This window comes from Haliotis rubra, unplaced genomic scaffold, assembly GCF_003918875.1.
Source record: "Haliotis rubra isolate DU_JTF1 unplaced genomic scaffold, ASM391887v1 Scf79, whole genome shotgun sequence".
In the NCBI taxonomy this organism is placed as follows: domain Eukaryota; kingdom Metazoa; phylum Mollusca; class Gastropoda; order Lepetellida; family Haliotidae; genus Haliotis; species Haliotis rubra.
Genome location: NW_025767512.1, coordinates 691873 through 705038, shown reverse-complemented (window position 1 = coordinate 705038; position 13166 = coordinate 691873). Strand labels below are relative to the sequence as shown.

At 40.8% G+C, this 13166-nt stretch overlaps 1 long non-coding RNA gene across 1 annotated transcript; it reads right to left on the bottom strand.

The window, feature by feature from the left end:
- Window positions 1–253: 253 nt before the first annotated feature.
- Window positions 254–12465, bottom strand: LOC124261178. Its single transcript, XR_006894272.1, has 3 exons — window positions 12453–12465; window positions 12159–12164; window positions 254–323 (listed from the first exon to the last, which is right to left on the bottom strand). It is a non-coding gene; the product is annotated as an uncharacterized LOC124261178 (long non-coding RNA).
- Window positions 12466–13166: the final 701 nt, after the last annotated feature.

The following is a 13166-nucleotide window of genomic DNA, read 5'->3' as shown; positions in this document are numbered from 1 at the left end:
GTGTGTGTATATATATTTAATCAAAATTCGGACAAAGTAAAACGAATTTTAAAAAGAACGCTATATATCAAATATATTAAAACAAGTGAGCTTGTTTCTAGAAGGTGTAATCTCCCTGAAGAGTAAACATGTTAAAATATGAGTTCCATTTATCTATGTGATTTTATTACTGTGTAAATTTTGGACATTTTGTGCTTTATATCTGCAGGTGTATAAGCAAAAATATATAAAATATGAGTCCAGATATTTCTTATTGTCAAATCTTCTTTATATCTGCACAACATCTTTCGCCGTTCAACGGCTCTTCAGGTGTACAATGAAAGCTGAGTGTCATCATAGGCGACACATAACGGTAATAGCTATGTATATATATATACACGTCACGTTTATGTATCGTGTGACGTTACTCAAGACTCGACTCACCACCAGTGTACCAAATATAAATTATATTCTGCTCCATCCTACAGAACGGTAGTCATTTTAAAACCGAGAGAGAGAGAGAGAGAGAGAGAGAGAGAGAGAGAGAGAGAGAGAGAGAGAGAGAGAGAGAGAGAGAGGAGAGAGAGAGAGAGGGAGAGGAGAAAGAGAGAGAGAGAGGGAGGAGAGAGAAAGAGGGGGAAGAGAGAGAGAGGAGAGAGAGAGAGAGAGAGGGAGAGAGAGAGAGAGAGAGAAGAGAGAGGAGAGAGAGAGAGGGAGAGAGAGAGAGAGAGAGAGGGAGAGAGAGAGAGAGAGAGGAGAGAGAGAGAGGAGAGAGAGAGAGAGAGAGAGAGGAGAGAGAGAGAGAGAGAGAGAGAGAGAGAGAGAGAGAGAGAGAGAGAGAGAGAGAGAGAGAGAGAGAGAGAGAGAGAGAGAGAGAGACAGAGAGAGAGAGAGAGAGAGAGAGAGGGAGAGAGAGAGAGAGAGAGAGAGAGAGAGAGAGAGAGGGAGAGAGAGAGAGAGAGAGAGAGAGAGAGAGAGAGAGAGAGAGAGAGAGAGAGAGAGAGAGAGAGAGAGAGAGAGAGAGAGAGAGAGAGAGAGAGAGAGAGAGAGAGAGGAGAGAGAGAGAGAGAGAGAGAGAGAGAGAGAGAGAGAGAGAGAGAGAGAGAGAGAGAGACACAGAGAGAGAGAGGACACATAGCCAAACACAAACATTGTGCTGTCTATCTTGGTCTCTAAAATGTTATCCTTAACCTTATTTTATGTTAACGATCAAGATTATCTTTAATCATGCATATAATGATGAATCCGACATGGATGAACGACGGACAGTGGGAATTCCTCAAACTCGTCATGCGTCTCCCGGAACTAGAGCACCACCGCTGCCAACATGTCCCTGCCGCCTGTCCTAACTGTGCCATTTCCGTTGACAGAACTATCAGCGCCGTACAAACAACACACATGCAAACACGTGAAGTACACGGTGTATATATGAAAAAGATGGTTGCCCATCATAATCAGCTGTTAAAGAGCTCCTACATTGCTGCACATACATTTGGCTGAATGAGAATGGTCATACGGTTTTCATGGCAAGGGGCACCAGATATTGGCTTTGTGACATTGTAACGATGTGAGGAATCGAACCCAGATTTTGGGGGTGACTAGCGAATGCTTTAACCACTGGGCTACCCAACCGCCACTGCACTTAAGATGGCCCTGAATCCTTGGTGCAACAGCTGAAACGCATCTGCTGCTATATAAAAATAACCTTACTTTCTTTTGAGTAGTTCATTTGTGTCTCACACTGCACAATAACCTTTACGGGCGACCATACCGTCCACTACGATGTCTTCACGCATAACACCAAAGCGTTTCACGAAACTAGATAAAACTGAAGGATTTATATATCAACCAAACAGAGCTGACCTTTGTAAATATTTCACAAGCATCGCTTTGACATTTTATCTTTGACAGCTACTTATAGCCGGTAAAAAAACCGTGACAGGAACGGGAAGTTTAATACAGAATCTAATTCTACGAACAAGAGGACGCCCGTTTGATGCCCTTTTATCCCAGGAGATAGAGAACCTTGGAATCACCGCCTGTCACGTACAGAAATCCATCACGGATAATACAAGCAGATGAAGGAAGACAAGTGTAGGCCTTTCTAAGCGTGTCAAAGAACAAGGCCCACTACTCCACTGGGACATTTACATAAAACAGGTCTTTCATTCTGCTAGGAAGGCGCCAATTGTATCGTTACTGGGATACTATAACTTCAAGGGAGTCATTTCAAAGAAAATATTCGGATGAAAAGGCACTTCATTATTGATGAAGATGATGATGATTCGAAATTGATGGAATTTGTTGTGGTTTTGAGTTTCATGGTCTGGTCAGATAGTCGAGGGTCGGTGGTGGGATCCCAGGTATGGTCAGGACGTTAAAATATGGTACTTACTGCTTTTCTGCCTTGTGCTCGGCATTAAGATTTGGTTATGTTTCGTTGTTGTTTTACGCCGCACTCAGCAATTCTCCAGCTATATAACGGCGCTCTGTAAATAATCGACTCTGGACAGCATGACCATCGTTCTACTGGGATACGATGACATGTGTCAACCAAGTCAGCGAGCCTGACCACCCGATCCCGTTAGTCGCCTCTTACGACAAGCATGGGTTACTGAAGGCCATATCTAAGGCAATCTCTGGTCGGCTCGGTGTGTCTGTCATCATCATCATCAAAACAATCACCATCATCATCATCATCACCGTATTATTACTAGCATCATCATCATTACCATCAACAGCAACATTGTTGTTGTTGACGTGTGACGGGCTCACCGGTGAAAGCGAATCAACAACGTGAAATCGCACGTGTCTCGTCCCCCATTCTGTCAGGACTTGAATTACTTCCTCGGGTTATTTTGGTGCACCTGTAATCTCTCGCACAACCTTTTAGGGATATTGAAAAGTTGAATGATGGGCACTGAATGCAAAGAAACGCTATTCCCCTTCAGATAAGAAGCGGATTTCACTTCCTCTCCTTTCGCTTGACACTGTGGCTTTGAGAGACTGCAATGTATGATGGATTCTGAAACAAGCATCACCAGAGGACAAGCTGATGGGCATTTAAAGAGATACAGTGACTCCGCATCTGTGCCCTTCAACTTCTGATGCCACCCGTTGGGATTCCGGAGCAGGTTAAATCCCTTAGTGGACAAATGGGGATTAGTTGGTCACAATGTGTGACCTGGCCAGATTATACATAGGTCACAGTCACATATGTTTCCGCTGCTGCTTCCCACTGTTCCTGAGAACTATATTGAGTCAAACGGCTGAAAGCAGTTTTGATTTCAACTATACGCACTTAAATGTGTCAGAATAAAAATCATGTGATTTTAAAAAAAATGATACCTCATTGCAGACTGATGGATTATAGTCCTATTTTTATGTCAGTCCAGCGTGCGTCTTTACTACAATGATTGTCATGATTATTATGCTTTTATTATTAGGAATAGGGTTAGAATTGGTCTTGTGAAATTTAAGTATTATAGATAGAAAACGGTTATTGACAAATAACATTTAAGGATGACGGTTTACAAAAACGAGAGTAAGTGAATTTTAGTTTTACGCCGCTTTTAGCAATATTCCAGCAACATCTTGGCGGGGGACACCAGAGAAGGGCTTTATAAATTATACATATGTGGGAAGGCACCAAGGTTTTCGGAGTGACGAGCGATCGCTTTAACCACTAGGCTACTCCACCTTTCTCAATAGAAGAAGATAGAAGAAGCTAATAATTTATTTAATCATTTGTGCATAAAATTTCCGCAACATGACAGCATAAGAAACGTTAACATCCATCATACTATCAAACCATGTTGGAAATAGAACACGGTCATAAAGCGGGACGTGGCGAACACCTTAACCACGAAGCTACCCACCTCGACAATGGCTCTGAAAAAAACATCAGCTCTTTAATGTTTTATTGTTTAGCACCTCTACATCATTACAGAAGACTTGTCATTACTTTTGTTATTACAAGGAAATAAATGATTAATACAGACAGCGTGTATAAGCTACGAGAACAGTAACGTCCAATCAGGTAAATCACAATGGACGAAATGGCGTTATAATGTGAGATATTGAGCAGAGGGGCCCTTCGTTGCTCCGACTGAGAAATAAATCTCCCCGTGGCTCAATATGGCTCTCGCGATTTTCTCATTCAATCGAATGATTCCTAGGTCAAGGTTTTATGTGAAGAAAATTTAGAAATCCGCGATTTATTGGAGAGAGTGTCAACAAAAAAATTCGATCGATAATACACGAGTGTTGGTAATGTTCGTGGGGAGAACATCAAGGGAAAAAATCGAAAATGACATCGGTGACCAGATTAAATGACGTCATGCTATCCAAGTTCTCCTTTGTTCCCCATTGATAAAAAATATAAAAAATACCGCCATAAAAAGAACTAACTTATCAAAAATAGACCTGTGCCGCGATATTGGGTCAAATCGCCGACCCACGCTTTCTAAAATCTGAAATGTTTAATCATGCCAATATGTTAATGCATTACCGCATAATGACATCATTCTTGACACAGAAATGGAGAGCCCGTATGTTGTGTCACGTGGCTGTATTGCATCTGGTTGCCGCTGACAACCGCTAGATGGCGTTGAAACCGCAACCATTGATTCCCCATTTAGTAAGATGGAGAGTGTGGCGCTATGCACATGAATGGGTTAGGGACAGCTTGTGTGAGGCTCCGATCGATATATCGATCCACAAACTCGGCGTTGCCTTTGCTTCTTGTCCAATCAGTCCAGTGACGTTGGACGGTGAAGGAACCTATCGATCAGGCGGTTTTTAGGTCAAATATTTGTTCACGCTGTGAAAAGAGCGCGTGATGTATCGTGTACTCACAGTGATGATATGGAACGAATACAACAGGTGCCTTCAGTCAGCTGAAACTGTCTTAATATGGTTAGGAATACAACGACACCTGGGCATGGCGAAGTATGTCGCCACCAGCAGGGACATGGCTAAACTATTATGACATAATTCGTAATGTTTGGTTCATTAGTGACGAATATTTTAGCTGGAAAGATGCCAATTGATTAGTAGGGACGGTTTCTTACCAGTTTTGCCTCAGAGCAGACACGTTTCAAGTCGGAAGTTCGGTAAATATTTTGGACGCTGACATCAACAATTTACTTATATAGATATTGTATGTATAATATATATGTGCTTGTGTGTATATGTGTGCTTGTGTGTATATGTGTGCTGGTGTGTATATGTGTGCTGGTGGGTATATGCGTGCGTGCGTGTGCGAGCGTGTGTGTGTGCGTACGTGCTTGTGAGAATGTGTGCGTGCGTGCGTGTGTGTTTGTGAGAGAGTGTGTGTGTGCGTGCGTGTGTGCTCGTGAGTGTGCTTGTGAGATTGTGTGTGCGTGCGTGCGTACGTGTCTGATCAGTGTGCGTGAGAGTGTGTACATGTCGGTGCGTGTGTGCTTGAGTGTGTATGTGTGAGAATGTGTGTATGCGTGAGAGAGAATATATGTACGAGTGCGTTTGTGTATGAGTGCGTGCGCGTGTTTGTGTGCGTATGCGTAAACATTCAACCAGGTAGCGATGATGATGACAACTGGTTTCGATCCCAGACTCTATATATAATGACTATTCACAGTGCGTCTCAACAGGGACGCAAGACAACGTTGGCATCGAAATCAACAACGATCACTACGGTGACATAGCTACAACGAATAATGAAACACAGTACGAAAAAGGACAATGTGCTCATTTACCCGGAGCTATTCGTTTGGGTCCAATGTATTTCCAAGCCCAGATAATTGCCACGGAACTTTTTCCATTTCATTTTCTCTCACCAGCAGCAGCAACTGAGCACCGCACCGCAAACACAATCACTGCCCCTTCCGGGGGGATAACAGCCCCAAATTGGCTGAGAATGGAAAGATTGTTAATTTTTACGCAGTGGGGTGATTTTAAGCTGCTGTTGTCCAAAAAAAATGCTCAGCACGGAGCTTCAAAACCTGATTTATAAAAGCTGGTGTTTTCAGAACCATTTTAAAACTCTGGAACACACAGTTTTTAGAAAGAAAGTTGCCTCTTGAGTATTTGACTTAAGAGGTCTCTTTCTTTTTTTGGCTGCCGCGCTTTATCGAACTGGCTGTTTAAATTTTAAAAGACCTTGCTTTGAATAAAGTCGTCACTTGGTTGTTACGTCGCGGGTATTTATATTTGGGTTTGTTTAGTCGGCAGAAGATTTGTGATATGTTCATCCGTGAAACAAACCTCGCCTTGTTAATAAAACATTAGACACCATCCGTCGACTTCCGTGATCTCCGCTGTTGGAAGATAACTCCACACCAGGCCCCAATTTCTCGAAACAAACTTAAGTTTTTACTCAAATCTCAAACTGAGTTCACAATTTGGAACAGCTGAATTTTGAACTTTACTGCATTTTTAAAATATAAAAGCCCAAACAACTTAAGTAATCTATCCACCAAACTCAAATTATCTTCTATAGTTCGAGTTTAATACCGATTTCAGTTCATTCTGTTAAATGCATTTCCTGTGTTTTCTCAAATTTGAGTAAAAACTCGAACTTAAGTCAAAACTCAGACTTAAGTTTGTTTCGAGAAATCGGGGCCAGGTAACTTCATCCATGAGTTATAACATAAGACTAAAATGAGATCTTTATTGTCTATGGAACACGCGTACTGTAAGGGACATTCTCGGTATATTTATCTCGTTTCTAAATGGCGAGATCGCGAGAACCTCCTTAACGGTATTCCGACATTATCCCCTACTCTGACAAAACACACAGTTCGAGAATCATTACAAGAAGGTATCTTCTGAGTTAAAAACATTTTACCATAGAACATATGAGTGTGAACGTGTGAGTGAGTGAGTGAGTTCGGGGTTTTACGCCGCTTTGAACAATATTTCAGTTACGTCACAGCATGTAACCTCGTTGACTGAGGATTGGTTGGTTGGTTATTGTTTAACGCCGCACTCGCCAATATTCCAGCTTCTGACGGCAAGCTGCAAATAATCGAGTCTGGACCAGACAATCCAGTGATCAACCCATGAGTAACGCTCCACGCAACTGGGACACGATGACATATGTCAGCCAAGTCAGCGACCCTGACCACCCGATCCCCGTTTGTCGCCTCTTACGACAAGCATGGGTTACTGAAGATCAATTCTTACCCTGATCTTCACGGGTTCGTTGTTTGAAGAAAGACCAAGGTGATGCAGGTCAGACTTTTACCACCCGGTGAAGCCCACGAGCACGAACATGATATTACAAATCGGGGTTCAAACCCACGATCATAGGTTCCCGGCAGGCCAAAGGGAGGTAACTACGCAAAACAAATAACGACGCCCTTGTCCATCATAAATCTCTTAACATTCTTTATACCATTTCTATTTTCGTAACTAAATATCGTCACAGCTACAAGCACTCACACGGTATAGAGTGACAGATCTAGAACAGACAGCAATGGCCTCCTGTACATCTGAACAGGTGTAATTTTAAACAATAAGTGAGAAGATTGAAACAAGATGGATAATCAAGGGCTAGAAGTAAGGATGGTGTCCTAATTATACTATTTTAAAAGCTAAATGGCCGGGCGACGCAGCTGGATAGGAAATAACTTAGCATTAGTGACAGACAAATAGCTTTGTTTTTTCAGTTGTGCCTTGCCCTGTAATCATAGCATCAATCGGAGCAACCCAGTGTGTCACATAATGAAAGACTCCGTTTAGAATGAAGGGACGATAGCATAGAATTGCCGAGGCTGAGATTGTTGTTTTATTAAATTTGCCAATGAAATACTGTAAAAATATAATACAGCGCCTGTAGACTTGGAACAAAGTGACAAATGGTCTGCTCCACCTTTAAAGGACAAATCGCCTAAGCACATTGAACACAAGTATATAAAATTCAAACGCACCATAAAAATGAATAAATGAATGAATAAATAAATGAAGGAAAGAAGGATGGATGGATAGATTGTCAGTGAGTTTAATGCCCTTTACTGGATAAATCTAGCTGTTGACTCCAAGAATGTTCTTCAAATATATATTCTTTTGAGGAATAGAACAAGCCAGCGCATTACCAACTTGGCTATTATGAGACTGACATCCACCATATAATAACTAGGTACTAAACTAAACGTTTGTGTTGGTTTGACAAACTTTGAAGAACATTCACCCTTCAAATGTCAATGAAATACTTGTCCTGGTGAGACAACGATGTTGTCTTCAAATTCTGCTAACAGATCAAGGGATTCGACCGATATATACATCAACGGAGAAAGTGAATGAAGCAGGCAGTCTTTCTAACCAAGAGTGAGTGAGTATGGTTTTACGCCGCTTTTAGCAATATTCCAGCAATATCACGGCGGGGGACACCAGAAATGGGCTTCACACATTGTACCCATGTGGGGAATCGAACCCGGGTCTTCGGCGTGACGAGCGAACGCTTTAACCACTAGGCTACCCCAGCGCCCCTTCTAACCAAGAGGGCGGTGGGGTAGCCTAGTGTTTAAGAACCACAGCCAGCTTTTATACTTACTGGAACGTGATGCAGAACGTGGACTTAACGCACATGATATAACTTCCAGGACTCGTACCAAGCAAGGGCATACCCATACCAGTCTGTTGAATGTGTAGATAATCACAGGGGATTCTCTGATGTTGACTGTAACACCTGTTAATTATTAAAAAACATGGACCAAAAAAGTGAGTGAGTGAGTTTTAGCAATATGTCATCATAACACCTATCGTTAATTATTAAAAACATGGACCAAAAGAGTGAGTGAGTGAGTGAGTGGGTTTTAGCAACATGTCATCATAACACCTATTGTTAATTATTAAAAAACATGGACCAAAAGAGTGAGTGAGTGAGTGAGTGAGTGAGTTTTTAGCAATATGTCATCAATATCACGGCGGGGGGACGCCATAAATTTATAGGCTTCACGCTTTGTATCCTAGTGGGGAATCGTATCCGGGTCGGACCATACGCAAAATACTAAATGGATGTCTTTCGGAGTGAGTAAATGCAGTGCTTGATGTTGTCATTGGTAGAATGCACAAAGCCGAAAACAAGATACAGAATATATTATTAAGTGAAATTAAGAGATGTCAGTTTAATTGTGTCCTGGCCAGCTGTCATTCAAAGTGTGTCCTTCGAAAAACGTTTATAGTTGTTCCACCTGACCGGCCTCTTATAACATAATCATTGTGCGTGAGCATCACTAAATGTGTTGTTTGAAAAGGAGCTTGGTACAGTAGATCACATAATGATGAATATATGTTGTAAGTGTTTGTATCGGTGGGTCAGGGTATGCTTATCTTTCATGCATCACCATTAAATAGTTATTCGTAAACACATGATAATGACATAGTACGATGGACTATGGAATCGAGCAATGGACTTAAGTGCCAATTTCTTAGGGTTTTCTTCGCTTTCATTTACCCTTGCACGTTCGATAATTTATATTACCGCACAGGACAATGAACTCGTCCGTATTCAAGGCTACTTTCAAGGTGAATCAGGACGTCATTCGTCTAACGTTTCTTTGGTTGATTTGCAAAATTTATTAACTGTTATTATTAACTGAAATTACTTTATGCATTCGGTTAACATTATTCACCGTTCTACGATTTGGGGAAAGATCCTATTTCGCCAAGTGTCTTTAACGTCATCTGTACCAGGAGACATTCCTTATGAAAAAACTCATTTATCGAAATTAGTTTGACAAAGGCTTTAACTAGCTTATTCAAAACATTATTTCGTGTGCAAGTTTCATTAACGTTATTGAATACCAGTTTAAAAAATCAGCGTGGAGGCAATGTTTCACACAAACAAATAAAACCTATAAAGAAGACGTATATTAAGAATATGTCATTACGCTCGGTTCAATATGACGACGGTTGAAGTGAAAGGGCTTTGTGGTTAATATTTTTACATAATTCAATCTTTTTGAAAGATATTGATGAAATATCGAACATTAACCTCCTTTCCTTCGGCAGTACGTTCAATTTATATTCCTATCCTCTGTACCCTTCGCTGAGATCGTATTTGACGTGAATTCACAATCCAACCTTCTGCCAAAGACAATAACGAGACCTTACTCCCTCGAGATCTCGCGAGAAAGATTGGTACGGCGTTACCAAGATTGCAAATGCCCATTGAGTGTTAAGTGCTATCCAAAGGCACTGTTTTCCCCAACTGTGACAAAGAACAGAGAAAGGGATGATTTTACGACAGAAAAAGATGTACTGCTCCGAAAAGCTTTTTTATCTTTCAAACCCTGCCCTTCAATCATATACGGAATGGTTCTTCACAACATAAATCTTATTACATTTGCATCTGTGGTTATAGTTGACTCAAAATATTATTTTTTCCTTGCTCTGCAGAAACGTAATCAACTTATTGTCTCTAGTTTTTCATGCATGGTATTTTATAATGAACTCCTTTATCAAGTTTAACATGAAATCCATTTTCCCCGTTCGGTGATACGAACTAATGGTCCTTTGTAAGTGGTCGGTTTTACACTAAATGTTTCACGTTTGGTGCGAATACTCGTGCATAATGGAGAACGCCTTCACTTTGAGTCGAGAGCTTTGTGGACATTTCAATTGGAATAAACAATTTGGTGCATTTTGCAGCAGCGGAAGTTGAATCAGTTCATTTTAGTCCATCGCGATTAATTTATTTATTTATTTCATGTAATTGGTATGTACTAAACCAAAACTTGAGGGATATATAGACTAACGCTCAGTCTCTGAATATACATGTATATCATTTTCATTGTTACAAATAAACCCATTAAAATTGATAAGGAGCCCCAGGGAGGCCAGAGATTCAGAACCTGGGGGAAATCTAGACTTGCTTCATTTAGGGCTTTAGCATTGCAGGGAGGGCTAGGCTGTAGGGAAAATAATATGGTTCAGGAACTGTGAGACTGACTAAGGGCACAACCAAAACACATCTTCTGATCCATGTGATATAAAAATGAACTAATCGGATCTTATCTGCTTGGAGTTGGCGATTAGATCTGATTGCTCTGAGGGTTGGTTTGAGGGAGTGGTGGTGAACTCGGTCGCTGAAGAAGTCTGGTGTCACTTTCGAAAGTTTCATTTTGCGACTAAATTTGTGTAAGATCACCTCCATTGGCCTACATGCACGAATTATTCGGGGCTTGATTCTGAGTCCACAGCTGTCATCTATACATGTTGTCTTCTTATTATCAGTGAGTACCGAGATCACTGGGAGTAGTACATGTTGACATTGACGTCCCAGACGTGTTCAATGGAGGAAAGATCAGCACCTAGTGTTGTCCATTGGACGACATAGATGGCTTGCTGTTGGAGGAATTGGGTCACCATCTTGCCACAGTGTTTACGTGCATTGCCGTTTTGAAAGATGTTGAAAAGGGCCTGTAAGTCTCGTGATGCGCACCTTCCGACACTAAACTGGCTCCCTTTGCGCCCGCCAACTTGCGAGATGCGAGACGGGGCCCAGCTGGCTTCCGGTACCAGATTTCCTGTGACAAGCGTATATTCAAGAACCAGTTCTGGTTCCGAATTGCGCAACGGACAAATATGACTTCACTGGTCCGGACCAAGTGTACAACCATGCTTGGCTGTCACAGCTTTTGACAGTTGCCATGTTGGCTAATTTGGGGATGGTAACATCAGAAATTTGTTATTCCTACAAGGATTATTGGTTCTTTACTGACAACCATGATACCATTCGGAAAGGTATGAAACTTCGTTTATCACCGGAAGTACTAAGGTCTCGCAAAGTGCCGTGACCTACTTACGAGCCCTATTGAAACTATTTGCGCGATTAAAACATAAATAAACATATTTTTTAATTAAAAATTGGGGTACATGTTTTTGATGACTTTATCTTTCACCCTGGAAATTATTGCAGTTTTCTAGTATTCTTTAATAAATTGTCTTTGAGTGTTTGGTTCTAGGAATACAATATGCGTCTGTTCCCAAACGAGAGTGACAATGGTCAACAATATACCACCTCCTGCACGTGCTATCACACACAATGTGTGCTGGAGTTTCATTCTTGCTGTTCCAATCACTTCCATTGCCAAACATTCGTCTTTGTTTCTGTAGCCCCATCTTTAAACAAAATAAAATTGCATAGTATAGATGAACTGTTTGATGTGTCCAGGTAAGTTGACCATATGGACATATATCTTTGACTTGTCATATTTGCCAAAACGTTGTTGATATTTGGATATATTGTGTTGATTTTAATTTTGTCTTTTCGAGGTAAGTTGTCCATAAGGACATACAGCTTCCTTTTTGTTCCATTTATACAAGCCAATTTAGATATGAGGTTGCCTTGCTTTTGTTTATTTGCCATGGTAACTTCTCTATATGGACACATATATTTCTTCTGTTCCATTTGCCATGGTAACTTGTCCATATGGACACATACATTTCTTCTGTTTCATTTGCCATGGTAACTTGTCCATATGGACACATATATTTCTTCTGTTTCATTTGTCATGGTAACTTGTCCATATGGACATATATATTTGTTCTGTTTCATTTGTCATGGTAACTTGTCCATATTGACACATATATTTGTTCTGTTTCATTTGTCATGGTAACTTGTCCATATTGACACATACATTTTTTCTGTTTCATTTGCCATGGTAACTTGTCCATATTGACACATACATTTCTTCTGTTTCATTTGTCATGGTAACTTGTCCATATGGACGTATACATTTCTTCTGTTCCATTTGCCATGGTAACTTGTCCATAAGGACGTATATATTTCTTCTGTTTCATTTGTCATGGTAACTTGTCTATATAGACACATACATTTCTTCTGTTTCATTTGCCATGGTAACTTGTCCATATGGACACGTACATTTCGTCTGTTTCATTTGCCATGGTAACTTGTCCATATTGACACATACATTTCTTCTGTTTCATTTGTCATGGTAACTTGTCCACATGGACATATATCTTCGTTATGTTTCATGGACCCTAAGTAACTAGAACTAGGTTTGAACATGTGCGTGTATCATGTTTTCGAGTAGTTCACACAGGTAAAGTGACCATTTATCTCCCTGGATCTGGGGATATGTGTCGACATGGCCCTACATCTCACGGGCTGGTCAATTAACACTCGATCGAAAGGGATAAGCGAAACATTTAATTGACACGTCCTAAATCGATTACTT